Here is a 13,021-nt window from a genome sequence, read left to right as displayed (position 1 = left end):
ATCAAACGTTTGTCTGTTTCCATTAAAAAATCGTAAAAAAATTCCTTTCACTTATATACTTTTCTATATTAGTAACTTTTGCTAAATGATTAGCAAAATAAATATCAGGCAAAATACACAAGGAAATTTGTAATTGTTTACTGAGAATAACATTACCAAATTAATTCTCCAAATGCAGCATTAGGAAAATAACATTAAAATCAAGGATCAGCTTGAGGTAGGTGTATAATTTGATGTAAAATTATCCACGATATTTCCTATGTGGTTATTTTTTCTTGAACTTGCTAGATAGATTGTATACACTTAAATGATTATATAGGAAGAAAATATTTCCAAGGAAATCTCTTATTAATTAGTTACTTGGGTTGTTATTTAAAGTCAGACAATAAACAATAGTGCATTATCTTTACTTTTAAAGTCTAACACAAGAAATTAAGTTGCACTTCTGTCAGGACAAGTTACATATTAATAACAATATCAGTATCAGATTTGGAAAATATGTATACAAGATATTTTCCCTTATGAGGAATTTCTGCATTTTTGTGAAATATTTTGTATTTCACCAAGACTGAGCCTGCAATTGCTCAAGATTGATAAGTGGAAGACAAATACAGTGTGTGAATGTGTAACCAACTCAAAATCAAACCAAGGCTCGCATAGTGATGGGGACCAGTAGCATAAAATTCCTAAATATTTCCAATGAAAAGCAAACCGTAAGTGAGACCAGGATTATAAAGTATACTGTCATTTAAAATAGGTTTATTAGAACAAATGTTACAGCCAAAATAGCAACAGTTAAGTAATTTTGTCACTAAAAAAGGGACTTCTTCAGAACCATTGTATCATAGAGAAAAGTGTGATTTAAATAGAAACACTAATTAATCGTGTGACTTTGAATCACAATGAAAATCTTAATTTAAATAAACATGAACCACTATCTTCCATATTAAAAACATGGCCCTACTATATTACAAGTATAAAAAACCTAAATACATGAGCAGCATTGAAGAATCCCTTCCAAACCACCAATACTGATATAAATCCATGACAATATCCTAGGCTATGTTCTACATGAACTACAGAATGAACTGGCACCCTACCTAAGTACCATGTTCAATCATAGCCTCACCTCAGGCTTTGTGCCCACTGAATGGCACACCATGACGGTTATCCCACTCCACAAAGGGGGAGCCATGACAGACCCCGGGAACTACCGCCCCATTAGCCTGATGAGCCTGGACTGTAAGGCCATGGAACGTATCATCATGGAACTCATAAACAAAGACATTGCTAAGCTCTAAACTCTGGACCCTACCCAGTTCGGATTTGTAAAAGGCAGATCATGTCTCCTAAACCTGATTGACTTCTTTGAAGCAGTCACCAAAGCCAGAGATGAGGGTAAGGTGGTTCACACAGCTTATCTAGATCTCGCCAAGGCTTTCAACACCATCCCCCCACTCTGGAATTATAGATAAGCTCACTAAACTAGGTATAAATCCCTATGTCACAAGATGGGTTGCCAACTGGCTCATGGACAGAACCCACACTGTGAAAGTAGCAGACTCCAAATCCAACTTCAGATCAGTGACAAGTGGAGTACCACAGGGTTCAGTCCTGGGTCCTCTCGTGTTTGGTATCTAATTCTCTGAAGTGCAGGCTAACACAGAATGTCTTTGGCTAACAACGTTTGCAGATGACTGCCATAATCAAAACTCCTGACAATGTGGACATACTATAAAAGGGCCTCACTGAGACAGATGACTGGTGTCAAAGCCATGGCCTGAAGCTCAATGCCAAAAAGTGTATTGTCATCCCCTTTGATAAAAACTCTGTATCCATGAACTACCACATAGCTGTTAGTCTACTTAACGCTGAAAATGTGATAAGAGACCTTGGGACACAGGTGGACAGTAGTCTCTCCTTTGATAATCACATCGCCACAGTGGTCAGGAAATCCTTCTATGTGGCTCACCTCATCACAAAAGGTTTCTCATCCGGAAAAAAAGAGGTCATTGTTCCCCTCTGCTCATCACTCATTAGACCCATTATAGAGTACAATGCCCCTTTTGGTATGTACCTCACAAGGCATCTACAACAACTGGAAAGGCCATAGAAATACCTCACAAAGAGGATTACTGGCCTCAAACAGATACCCTATGCAGACCATCTCAAAAAACTCCAGCTTTACTCCATTGCATATTGCCTACTCAGAGGTGATCTCTGCCTAACATACAAAGCTATGTCAAACCCAGAGCTGTTGGACATGCTCCACTTAAAGAAATCCCAATCCCACTGAGCTACATGCTCTAGTGACCAAAACCTTGTCACCACAATAAACAGAACATGCTGGAGGAATAGATTCCTGTCCCAGAGACTTCCCATACTTTGGAACAGACTACCTATGTCAAACAGAGCTCCTCATTAACACTCTTCAAGAAAAATCTTGATGATTGGATGGGAAACAGGAAATTCACCCCAAGGATCACTTCTGTTGCTTTGCTCAACAGGGGCACAGGAAAATAATTTTCTTGGGTGGCGAAAGCCAGAGTACATTTTTGGCTAGGCTAATATAGGTCCTAGGGCCAATAGCCTAGTACCTACCTATGAACCTATGACTCTTTCCATGCATAACCCATACTTCCTATGTCCAAAACAGAATTATTGCATTCATAAAAAAATGTGAAATTTGATTCATACCAATAACCTTACATACTAACTAAACTATCCATACTCAATGGCTCTCCATAGAAGGCACCGAGCTGAAACAAGATGCTTGCCATGGTCCCATAAACAAAATTAAAACATGAAGTCCATGAAAATATAAAACATGATATGAAGATAGTGATGATGAAGTCATCTGTTGGAAAGGAACTACAAAATGAATTATTTGCTTAAGAGAAGGCTAATAAAGTCAGCCCATATATAAAAATGGAAATTGTGTATTTCTTTTTATTATCATGAAATTTTCAGTAATAAAATGTGATATTAAAATATGTGGAAAATACAAATATGAAGACCTAAAATGTAAGTGTGCAGTAGACATAGGGAAGGAAAATTTAACAAAATGTAATAATTACAAATGAGTGTTTATATATAGTAAAATACTTAGAAACAACTCAAAAAATATACAATGGGAACAGAATTAAGGTATGTTCAAAATTGTTAGATCTTAACAATTTCATCCCTTTTTGCCAGGGAGCATATCCAATGTATTTCATTGTTGTCATTGCTTGAAGTCTTTTTTAGTCCTTTTCATTCAGTTTCTTTCTTTTTTGATAGTATTTTAAGGAGTTTTTTTTTTTTTTTTTTTATTGAACACCTAAATAAACTAGAAATTTAACTTCCATTTACATGGTGAAAAAAATGTTGTTCCCTAATACAGTCAGTGCTCATGGTTAAATAACACATATTGCACCTTACTACACTAGCATTTATACACACTTTGCACTGTGAGAAATATTTTTGACTTTTGCAGTAGAATCATTTCACAGATCAAGACTTTTATCAAGACTTATCTTTATTGTCAGTATACCTTTTAAATGAGATAAAGAGAGAGAAAAATATGAACACAATATCAGTTTTTGCCTATCTCGTTGACAAAGGTTTTATAATTTCACTTCAAATAGGCTCATAGATTGTTATCAGGCTAACAGTCCAAGGGGGCACTTTAAACCAAACCATGTTTTTAAAATGTATCTGGCAGATTTTATACCCTAGGGCTATTTTTTTGGCATGAGTAGTTAAGCATTTATAGACTGCATCTACCTTATATATGCATAGGGGTCAGGCAGGGATACATTTCTAATCCCCAACCAATGGATCAAGTTACACATTAATTGGGTTTGGGAAGAGCTCTGCTTGACATAGTTGGGAAGTCTGTTCCAGAGAATATGTAGTCTGTGAGACACATGCATGTCCCTCAAGTCATCATCATCATCAGCCTCCCTTTTTCCCATTTTTTTTCTACATGGGGTCAGGGTATTGTGTTAACTGTCCCCAACTCTCTTGATTCACTGCCACACTCCTGCCTTCTTCAAGACTCATGCCTGACTGTTGCAGATCTTCTTTCACACAATCCATCCACCCCTCTGCTGGATGTCCTCACTTCCTCTTACCTTCTTCCTGTCTGTTCAAAATCTTCCTCACCAGATTGCCTTCTGCTTTTCAGCACGTCTCCAAACCACCGTAATCTGTTCTCTTTGATCTTTTCTGCAATTGGAACTACTTTGGCTTCTGCTTGTATGTCCTCATTTCTTCATCTGTCCCACAAAGTGCATTCTACCACCCTTTTCAGGCACTTCATTTCCATCATCTCTTCTTCAACTGTTCTGCCTTTACTGCCCAGGTTTCTGTACCATACAGTAGTACTGGTCACATATGTCCCTCAAGTATGTCACATTCATGTTGCAGATGAGGTTTAGGTCCCTAGATCAGGTAAAAGTGATGCTATTTGTTTTGCAGATATGCTGCAGATCCATCAGAGTGGGAATAGAAGATGCTTTGTATACCAAGCATAGAATGCCTCTCATCAGCTTGTATGATACTGAGTACAGGGATAGGGCTTTCAGTCAGTCTGTGTAGAACATGTTGTTCATGTTCTGTTTTCTTTTTGTGAGAAACTTCTGTGGGCATCCCATTTGTTGCATATGCCTGGTCAGGTACATAAAGAAGGAGGTGCTATACTAAATGATGATTCTGATATGGGCTGAGTACATTGAAACAATGATATCATTGGACCTACATGCCATACCCTTGCTTATAAGTTGCACATACATGCCTGGTGAAAAAAAGTTTCTCTTCCTCCCTTACTTTGACATGGAAACTGCATTCATGTGCTAGTCTCAAACAAACTTTAAATGCCTTATCCAGATGTGTTATACTACAGTGCCATGTGAATGTTTGTCTGAGTTTTTTTTTCATTTGTATCAAAAGGTAATATTTTATTTACAGTCTGTAAATTAAGTAATTCCCTTAAATAAACAGATCATTTTTATATAATCACTTTATATTAAGTACATGGTGTTTCACTCAGCAAAAATGGACAGCAGTGTGCAGAATACTGAAGAATTGTAATAGAACTGACAACTGAATCTCACAGGACAGTAAAACAACAAAGAAGGTGCGACAGTGTTAACAGCAAAATGAAATTGGATGTGGGAATTCTGATGCATTGGCCTCAGAAGAAGTAAAATGTGCCATATTATTTCATCCTAAAGGATAACAATGAAGCTGCTATTGATCTGCAATTTAAATGTATGTAAACATTAAAAAAAAAACGGTTCAGTCTAAGAGGGCATTAGGGTAGGGCTAATGGGAGGAATAAGGGCTTCATTGTATTTCATATAGAAAAGTTAATGGTACCTGAGTTTAAATTTTCAGGAGAAAATGGGTAGATGGTATGCTGGAGAAGAAAAATGACAACACACTGAATAGTATAAGAAGTAGCAGAATTCAGATTTCTTGGGAAACAAAAGCAGATTTTATTTAGGAACAAAAGGAATAGGTTGAAGTAAGTGGATGCAATTTTCCAAGAAAACTTTATAGAATTTTTCCAGAAAACATATGGTGTGTAAGTGGAAAAACATGCTGGGGCAGGGGGACACAAAAACTTTGAAATTGCAAATTTTTGAAATCAATGGCATAGTAAATGTGAAAAATAGAAAATACAGGAAGAAGAGAAAGAGGCAAAGGATATACAGCACAACATAGTTAGATTGCCGTGGTGGTACGGCGGTAGCGTTGTTACCTTACAGCAAAAGGTTCTCCCGTTTGATTCTCGGCGTGGCTTGGAGTGCCTTCTGTGTGGAGTCTGCATGTCCTCCCCGTGGTTGGGTAGCGTTCAAAGAACATGCATGCATAAATGGGCGTGCCTTCATTGAAGGTTGGGCTTCGAGCTGGCACCTCGGCATGTCATAAAAAAATCTACTGCCAATCATTAGCTGACCAAAGTTCCGCTGTCGCGACCATTTACTGGGAAAAAGATGAAAGACCAGCAACAACAACATTAGCTTAGAAACTCAGTGAGGTAGATTGTGATGGTCAAACACCTCTGTGTCTCATTTCTGAGTAAGAGATAATGCAGAAACCTAGTTTTAGAAGATACTTCTGGTGCAATTTTGTTACAAACCAGATTTTGTTCTTCTCATGTTACCAGCACAATTTTTATTGTGGACCATCAATTTGATAACTATAGGAATGGTTTGAAAACTGAAGTCAGTGTTTCATTCTCCTGAAAATGAAAATAATTACAACTCATACAGAACAAAATAGTAACAGGATTAATTAAAGACAGTAATTAATTGTGGGATGTTAGCAGTCATATTATGCTTAGATTTAAGAATATCTCTAGTTGTTGAAATTGTCTATTCTAATAAAGTTTTGGAGCTATGGGCAACCTGTTAAAAATCTATTATGAAATCAAATGTATGTCTATATTAATGAGATGTATTTACATGGAGTTAAACAGTATAAAATGCACTATTGTTTTAACTATGTGAAATTGTTCCCTCTACCTGTTTTAAGATTTCAAAATAACATTGCTCTAGAACTTAGTGAAAATTCAAATATCAACCTTGTATAAAGCACATAACTTGCTATTGCTGAACTAAGTGTTCCACATAACTTAACTAATTAGCATCTATGTTTTGCGGAATAGCACACCTCTATCAGCCTACATCTTGCATTCCAGAGGATTTTCTGAAAAATAAACTTAAAAAGCATAAGATAAAACAAATGCAAATAGTTTGTGAACAATAAAATGTATTACAACAGTACAAATAGTGGATCTAATTCAAAGGATTAAATGGACAAATTGTCAAAACCCATATAGTTGAGACTATATGGTCGTCAATTCAGTCTGTCTGCAAAAAATACAACCCCACAACAATACCCATAAACAACAGAAAGAATGCTTTTTCAGGGGGCAAGCCCCACCCCCCTGATAATTATATATACCAAATCTGATATCACATTACAGTGGGGAAAAGGGCAAATTCCCTGATCCCTACTGTACAGCTGTCTCTGTCAGAATAGTTCAACGGACTGAAGTGCCAATCATATGGGTTTTGACAATTTATCCATTCAGTCCTTTGAAATTGACCCCAAGTAGCAATACTGTGATAATAGTCAGTGGATTCAAAGTTTTTCCATAAATACTATAATATATAATAATGCACACAAACCCAAAATTAAATTTTTTGCTATACTTTCACAAACAAACTGTCATATCTTGTAAACTCTACATTCTAGACCTATATTGTTAGAACATTTTTGTTAAACAGACATAAGCTCTCATATGAAAACAGGAAATTCCTGTATGAGTACATATTTATTGAGATATTTACAAAAATATGAAACGCTTGCTTAATTGTATAATTAATATAAATAACACTAGATATTGCTTAAGATATATAACTTACAGTGCAAATTTCAAAGAGTTTTCTTCAACAACCTGTGAGGTTTCTCCTGATATCATGAGACAGTTTGTTAAAACAATTTTTTTTTTTAATTTAAGTAGATATGGAAATATTACATCCGCAGTGGTGCAGCTGTAGCATTGTTGCCTCACAGCAAGAGGTTCTCCCGTTCATTTCTCGGCTGGAGTATGGGGAGCGCCTTCTGTGTGGAGTCTGCATGTCCCCCCGCGGTTGGGTGGGCGTTTGAAAGACATGCGTAAATGGGCGTGCCTTTGTTGAAGGTTGAACGTTGAGCTGGCACCTCGGCGTTCATGAAAATCTACTGCCAATCATTAGCGGACCAGAGTTCTGCTGTGGCGACCCCTAACTGGGAAAAGCCGAAAGACAACAACAACAAGATATGGAAATATTATATATTTTTATAATTACTAACAAACAACTAGCAACATTTCAAGTACAGTGTGATATAAGCGAACGCAGACAATTAATTTTCCTATCTCCCACCAGGGCATATCACACCATCTCAGGTATGAAAATATAAAAATAAATATTAATAATAAGCCACAAACCGTGATTAATTTCTCTGCTGCAGGACTTTCTAAATTAACAATTGTGGTGTTGTTTGTAAATAACGCCACACACTTTCAAATACTGCTTATTATGAACTGGTTAGTCGCTTAGTTAAAAAAGCCAGACCCGAAAAAGATCTGTTTGACATAAGGAGCTATGGGTGTGAACTGAAGTTATACAAAAAAGGCATTATAGGCTTGAATGAGTTGAGGTGTCAGGGGATGAATAGACAGAAATAACATGTATATTTGTGCAGAAAAAAACACAGAGACCATATTCTAAGAGCAAAAGCCCTGACATTAAGACAGATGAATGAATAATGAAATAAAAGAAAAAAATCCAAACTCATGCAGTATTACACAAGGTGTGTGTGTGGGGGGATTAGAGAATAAGACAACGGCGATCATTAAAAAAGAGGGGTTATTATTTCTTAAGCTAAAACAAAATACAAAAAACAAAATAACACTGAAGACAATAAAAAGAAAAAAACAATTATGACAACAAAAATATAAAAAGAAAACTAATGAAAATGTGTACACTGAGAGCAGTAAAAACAGAACTGCTTATCTGCCTCGTTGGGTGTTTCAGTATCTGCAGATTTCGACTACGCTAAGATTTCAATAAAATATTCATTTTAAAAGTTACAGAAGAAAAAAATGATTAATTGATAAAATTAAAATGTCAATTTATGTGGTGGCTTTTAAGGTTGCTCACCCATTTCCTGACTTTCTCTTAGTATGCTGAAATGCAATCTTACTTATTTACTTTAATAGCCCACTCTGGATAAAATATTTGGCACTTAGTAATGAGTGAGTTGCTCTACTTTCATGACTGTTTTTTTTTTCTGTCATCCTTTGATTGTAACAATTTTGGTAAAAGAGCACATATTAAATAATATAACTATAAAGGGACGTGACCATGGGGAAAATAATGAAGTCCATACCTCTCAATTCTCTAAAATTTTGAAGAATCTATATCTTTTTGTCTTATATTTTTGGTCTGTTCCTCATGAAATATTTTTCCTGACAAATTATTGAGAATTTCAGTCTTTAAATGACAGATATTTGACATTCAGAATTCATACCCTACAGGAAATGCATGCCGATGCAAAACTATCTAAAATTCTAGCAAATGCCTAAGGTCATAAGAGCATTGTTTAAAATCTGTTCCTGGTTTTGGGCCTTTCTTTCCCATCAGTTATTATAGACATTCTTGCGCTAAGGGGTTAAGAAATAATGTTTGAACTTTTTTGGAAGGTTTAATTTCTTTCGTTTGCGCCGTTACCACACCTCTTTACTTTTGATCACTTGGAACCATACTAACAGCAGCGTTAGTCTTGTCAGACGTTAACCTTGTGCCGGCTTTCATCGGTTGTATCTGTAAAGCAGCAGACATCGGTCCCGATTGCATTTTCTTGGCTCGTGATTAACACCCCCACACTCTCACCCCCCTCTTACGCCAGTGTGAGCACGCCTCATGGGTCGCAGCTGAAAGCCCTCTTTTCTCCGCTTAGAACCGTTCCATTGTCCTCCTTCCTTCGCAAGGGGGCACCAACAGCCAGCTGATAAGTACCGGGTCTTTTCTTTTTTTGTTACCCTTACTTCGAGTGTTAACACCAACGGTTGCTAAGATGATGAGAGGTAATTGGGTAATTGTATTTTATTCATCACAAAAGTGAAAGGGTGAAAAAAGAAAGGAGAAAGAGTGAGTACGAGGATTACGTTACAGAAGGACGAAATTCCAGATTTTCTGCAATTGCAGTCAGTATTTTTTTTGTTTAATTTAAGAGACTTTCAGTGTAAAACAAACAAACCAGCGGTTTCTAACTGGAGAACTGAGAGAGTGGATGGAGAGAGTGGGGGAATTTATGGGAAGGTGTAGTTCAGCGACACCCGGTGTGAGCTACAAGTGCTGAAGCATCATATAGTGAAGAAGGGTGATCAGGCTTCTGGTAGTCAAAACTAGCAGCCTCAGAAACCTAATCAGCTGTGTCACTCCGATCCAGTGGGAAGGAAGGAATCCAGAATAATTGCAATGGCCGGTGCTATCACAGCTCGACTCTGCACAGCATGCTAGAAAAGGGAGAGCTGCAACTTGTAGCTCTTGCACGGTGCACTCCCAGGGCTCTTTGGAAATCAGCAGAAGCAGCCCTTACCATGAGAGAAGGATCACTGCAAGGCTGACATATGTCCACAAGTATCAGGGTCGAGTGACAGCTATAAAAATAATTTAATCCACTTGGCTCGGTTTTGCTTATGCTAGTGTGCGCGTCTGCACTTTCAGTATCTACATGCAGAACCAGGCATCAGCATGGAAAAGACGCAAAGCTGCTGAAGGTGCATTTACATTTCAGCTTCCAGCGCACGGTGAACACCATCGGAGGAGCTGTTAATTTATTTATTTATTTATTTTCCTTTTCCAAGTGCAAGAGAGGGAGAGAGCGCCAAAGCCTTCATGGCTTGGGTGAAAGTGGAGAGTGGAAAGTGAGCGATGGCTGCTTGCAGGATCAGCAGGGAGGAGGACAGCAGAGCCCACACTACAGCACGTCTTTCTTCACCCTCTTGGAAGCTGCAAGCAGCAGGGCAGAGAGATGCAAGGGGCTTCCTGTCGGGATTACAAGCACTGCTGATGGATTCTTGAACTAGGAAGGGGACGAAAAATACTATTCCGCACTGGATTGTGATTGGAAATCTAATCAGATCTTTGGCAAACAGAAAGGGGAAAGTTAACCATCCGCGGTGCGAATAAAAAGAAATAACAGTCTGTGCAGCGTCGGTTTGCTTTAAGGAACATTTTAGTTGGAGAATATGGGAATGCAGAGCACGGAACTGACAGGCGGGTGTGTTTTGGGGTTGCGAGTCGAAAATGGATTTGATTGATGAGGTGGGGGAGGAAGAAGATGATGGCAGTGGTGGTGGCGTGTGGAAACAGGGATGCAACCCGAGTGTTCCCAAATAGGAAGACTTTTTGATATATATTTATATATGAAAACTGATATTCTTTAGTATAATATATTTAGTATCTCGGGGAAGAAGAAGAGGCAAAACTGGAATGAGTAAAAGGGCAACGACGTGTCTGAGCTTGTGTGAAAGGTCAGCTGGTGATGGGAATAGAAAGATTTTAACTCGAGACGCTTTAAAGGCTTTAAAATATTATCAAACTGCAAATCCTTCTCCCAAGCCCCGTTACCTTTAAAACAGAGGAACTTTATTTTTATATTAATGATTCATTCTCCACTTTGTGGATACAAGCCTATTGGTAAACCTATGGAAAAAAGTTGAGCAAAAAAATCTGAAATCAGCAAAGCATTTGCGCACTGAAATTTGGGGTCTCAAGAGCTCCAGGAATAACGGCGCTATAGTGGAATCACGGGCACCTGTAAAATCAATGGAACATTTTACTCGTTTTTGTGGTGTTTTCCATTGCTGGATAGGGTCTGCTGTTTTCTGACTTAACAAGACTACATCACAATTCTGGGGAGGGTGATCACCAGTGTACTGGAAAAGGGTAAGTGATTTTCCATATCTCTCTAGATTTCTGTTTTTGTCTGTGTCGCTGTCTTTTCCACTTGGTAAAATGGTGGCATATTCTCACCTCTAAAGTTTCATGCTTGCAGATTTCGGTTTCAGAAATTCTGGCTAGTGGCTACATAGCTTATTAAGTGCAGAAGCCCCTTTCTCCCAACATTTGTGGTGAAAGTTACCGTTCACATTAAATGTCGAAGTCAGTATGTTTTCTGTTTCGATGTCAATTCCACCAATCAGTTTTTTTAGCATTCCAACAAGAGACATACAACTGGGGTGTCCTAAGGAATGTCGCCTGCTGCTACTGCATATGTACTTGTTTTATAGGATTCCCAGATTCCATGCATCTTTTCTGATATGGTTAGTTCTGCCCGTTTCATTCACATGAATGGTGAGTTTGGACGTAACTGGCGTGGATTATTATTATTATTATTATTATCATTATTATTATTATTATTATTATTATTATTACTACTACTACAATGAATTTATAACGTATATATTGGCATGCACCTTCCTCGATACCTTGTGCTATTTTGTCACTGCTTCATCTGCTCATGCAGTTCAACCTAGCACTCCCATTTCATTAGAAATAATTACACAGATGACTGCTGGAAACGTTTGTTTTGTTTAGTATCTTTAAAACTGAATTTTATTTAAAGCCCGGTATTGCTAGTATGGTAGTAGCTTTTAATAAAATGAAAAATGTTTGATAAGAATAATTATGTGAAAATTATAGTAGCGTGATTTAAGACAATTGTATGGAAACGGTTCCCTGTTTTAACCATTTTCTACATTGCAAATTAAGAAATGGTGTGTTTCTCTCTTTTATGAGAGATGCACAGTCTTGCCATTTGCCAGGATCTACTATATTCTTCCCAAGGGCCCCTAGCATGCATAATCAAACACTTTTGGCAATATCGCCGGTACATTTTTAATGAAAAACTCACAACCTTTACCAAAGTAGAATTTTCTTTTACTGTAAACGACCTAGTACTTGTGGTAGCCATTCCATATTACAAACTGACGCTAGTTACAGTTTCCTGAGAATTTTTAACCAATAATTAATTTAGCTTCCTGTCAGGTGTTTTGTTGCCATTCTTCCCTTTTCTTAATGCTGGAGATTAAATATCATTCATCTAAGTGAATGGGAAGCCAGCTGACAGATTTTCAGATAGAAATTTTCTCATTTCATATTTATAGACCATAAAAACAATAAATGGCTGATGTGTTTGACCTGTGCCTAAAATGATGCATCTCTTAGAATTCCCACTTGCCTCTTATCTTATCCATTCTTTTTGTCTGAAAAACTGTGCAGCCATTAGTCAATTACCACAATGACAGACAGTAGATCTCTGCAGGACAGGCATACAACACACCTGTGTGCTGGTGGTTGCCAAGTTTTAGGTTGCCACCAGTGGTTCTAGCTCATTACCTGCAACAATTTTTTGCAGAGCCCATGCAGCCATAAATGGTAATACATTGAAAGTGTGTGTTCTAGGTCTACAGCTC

At 37.5% G+C, this 13,021-nt stretch overlaps 1 protein-coding gene across 3 annotated transcripts in view; it reads left to right on the top strand.

Moving 5' to 3' along the window:
- LRRC4C (leucine rich repeat containing 4C) overlaps positions 1 to 13,021 on the top strand; it is a 3,048,452-nt gene that overhangs the window by 2,369,985 nt on the left and 665,446 nt on the right. For 2 of the 3 annotated variants that reach the window (XM_044058950.1, XM_044058948.1), the window contains exon 1: positions 9,336 to 11,492. The exons of the other annotated variant lie outside the window; for it this stretch is intronic. The gene's annotated coding sequence lies outside the window, so the exon portion shown is untranslated. Of the gene's footprint in view, positions 1 to 9,335; positions 11,493 to 13,021 lie in introns of those variants that run through there. 3 annotated transcript variants of the gene reach the window in all.

This window comes from Protopterus annectens, chromosome 17.part0 (genome assembly GCF_019279795.1).
Source record: "Protopterus annectens isolate FY-2018-M chromosome 17.part0, PAN1.0, whole genome shotgun sequence".
NCBI lineage: Eukaryota > Metazoa > Chordata > Ceratodontiformes > Protopteridae > Protopterus > Protopterus annectens.
This window is presented reverse-complemented; position numbering and strand designations above follow the sequence as displayed.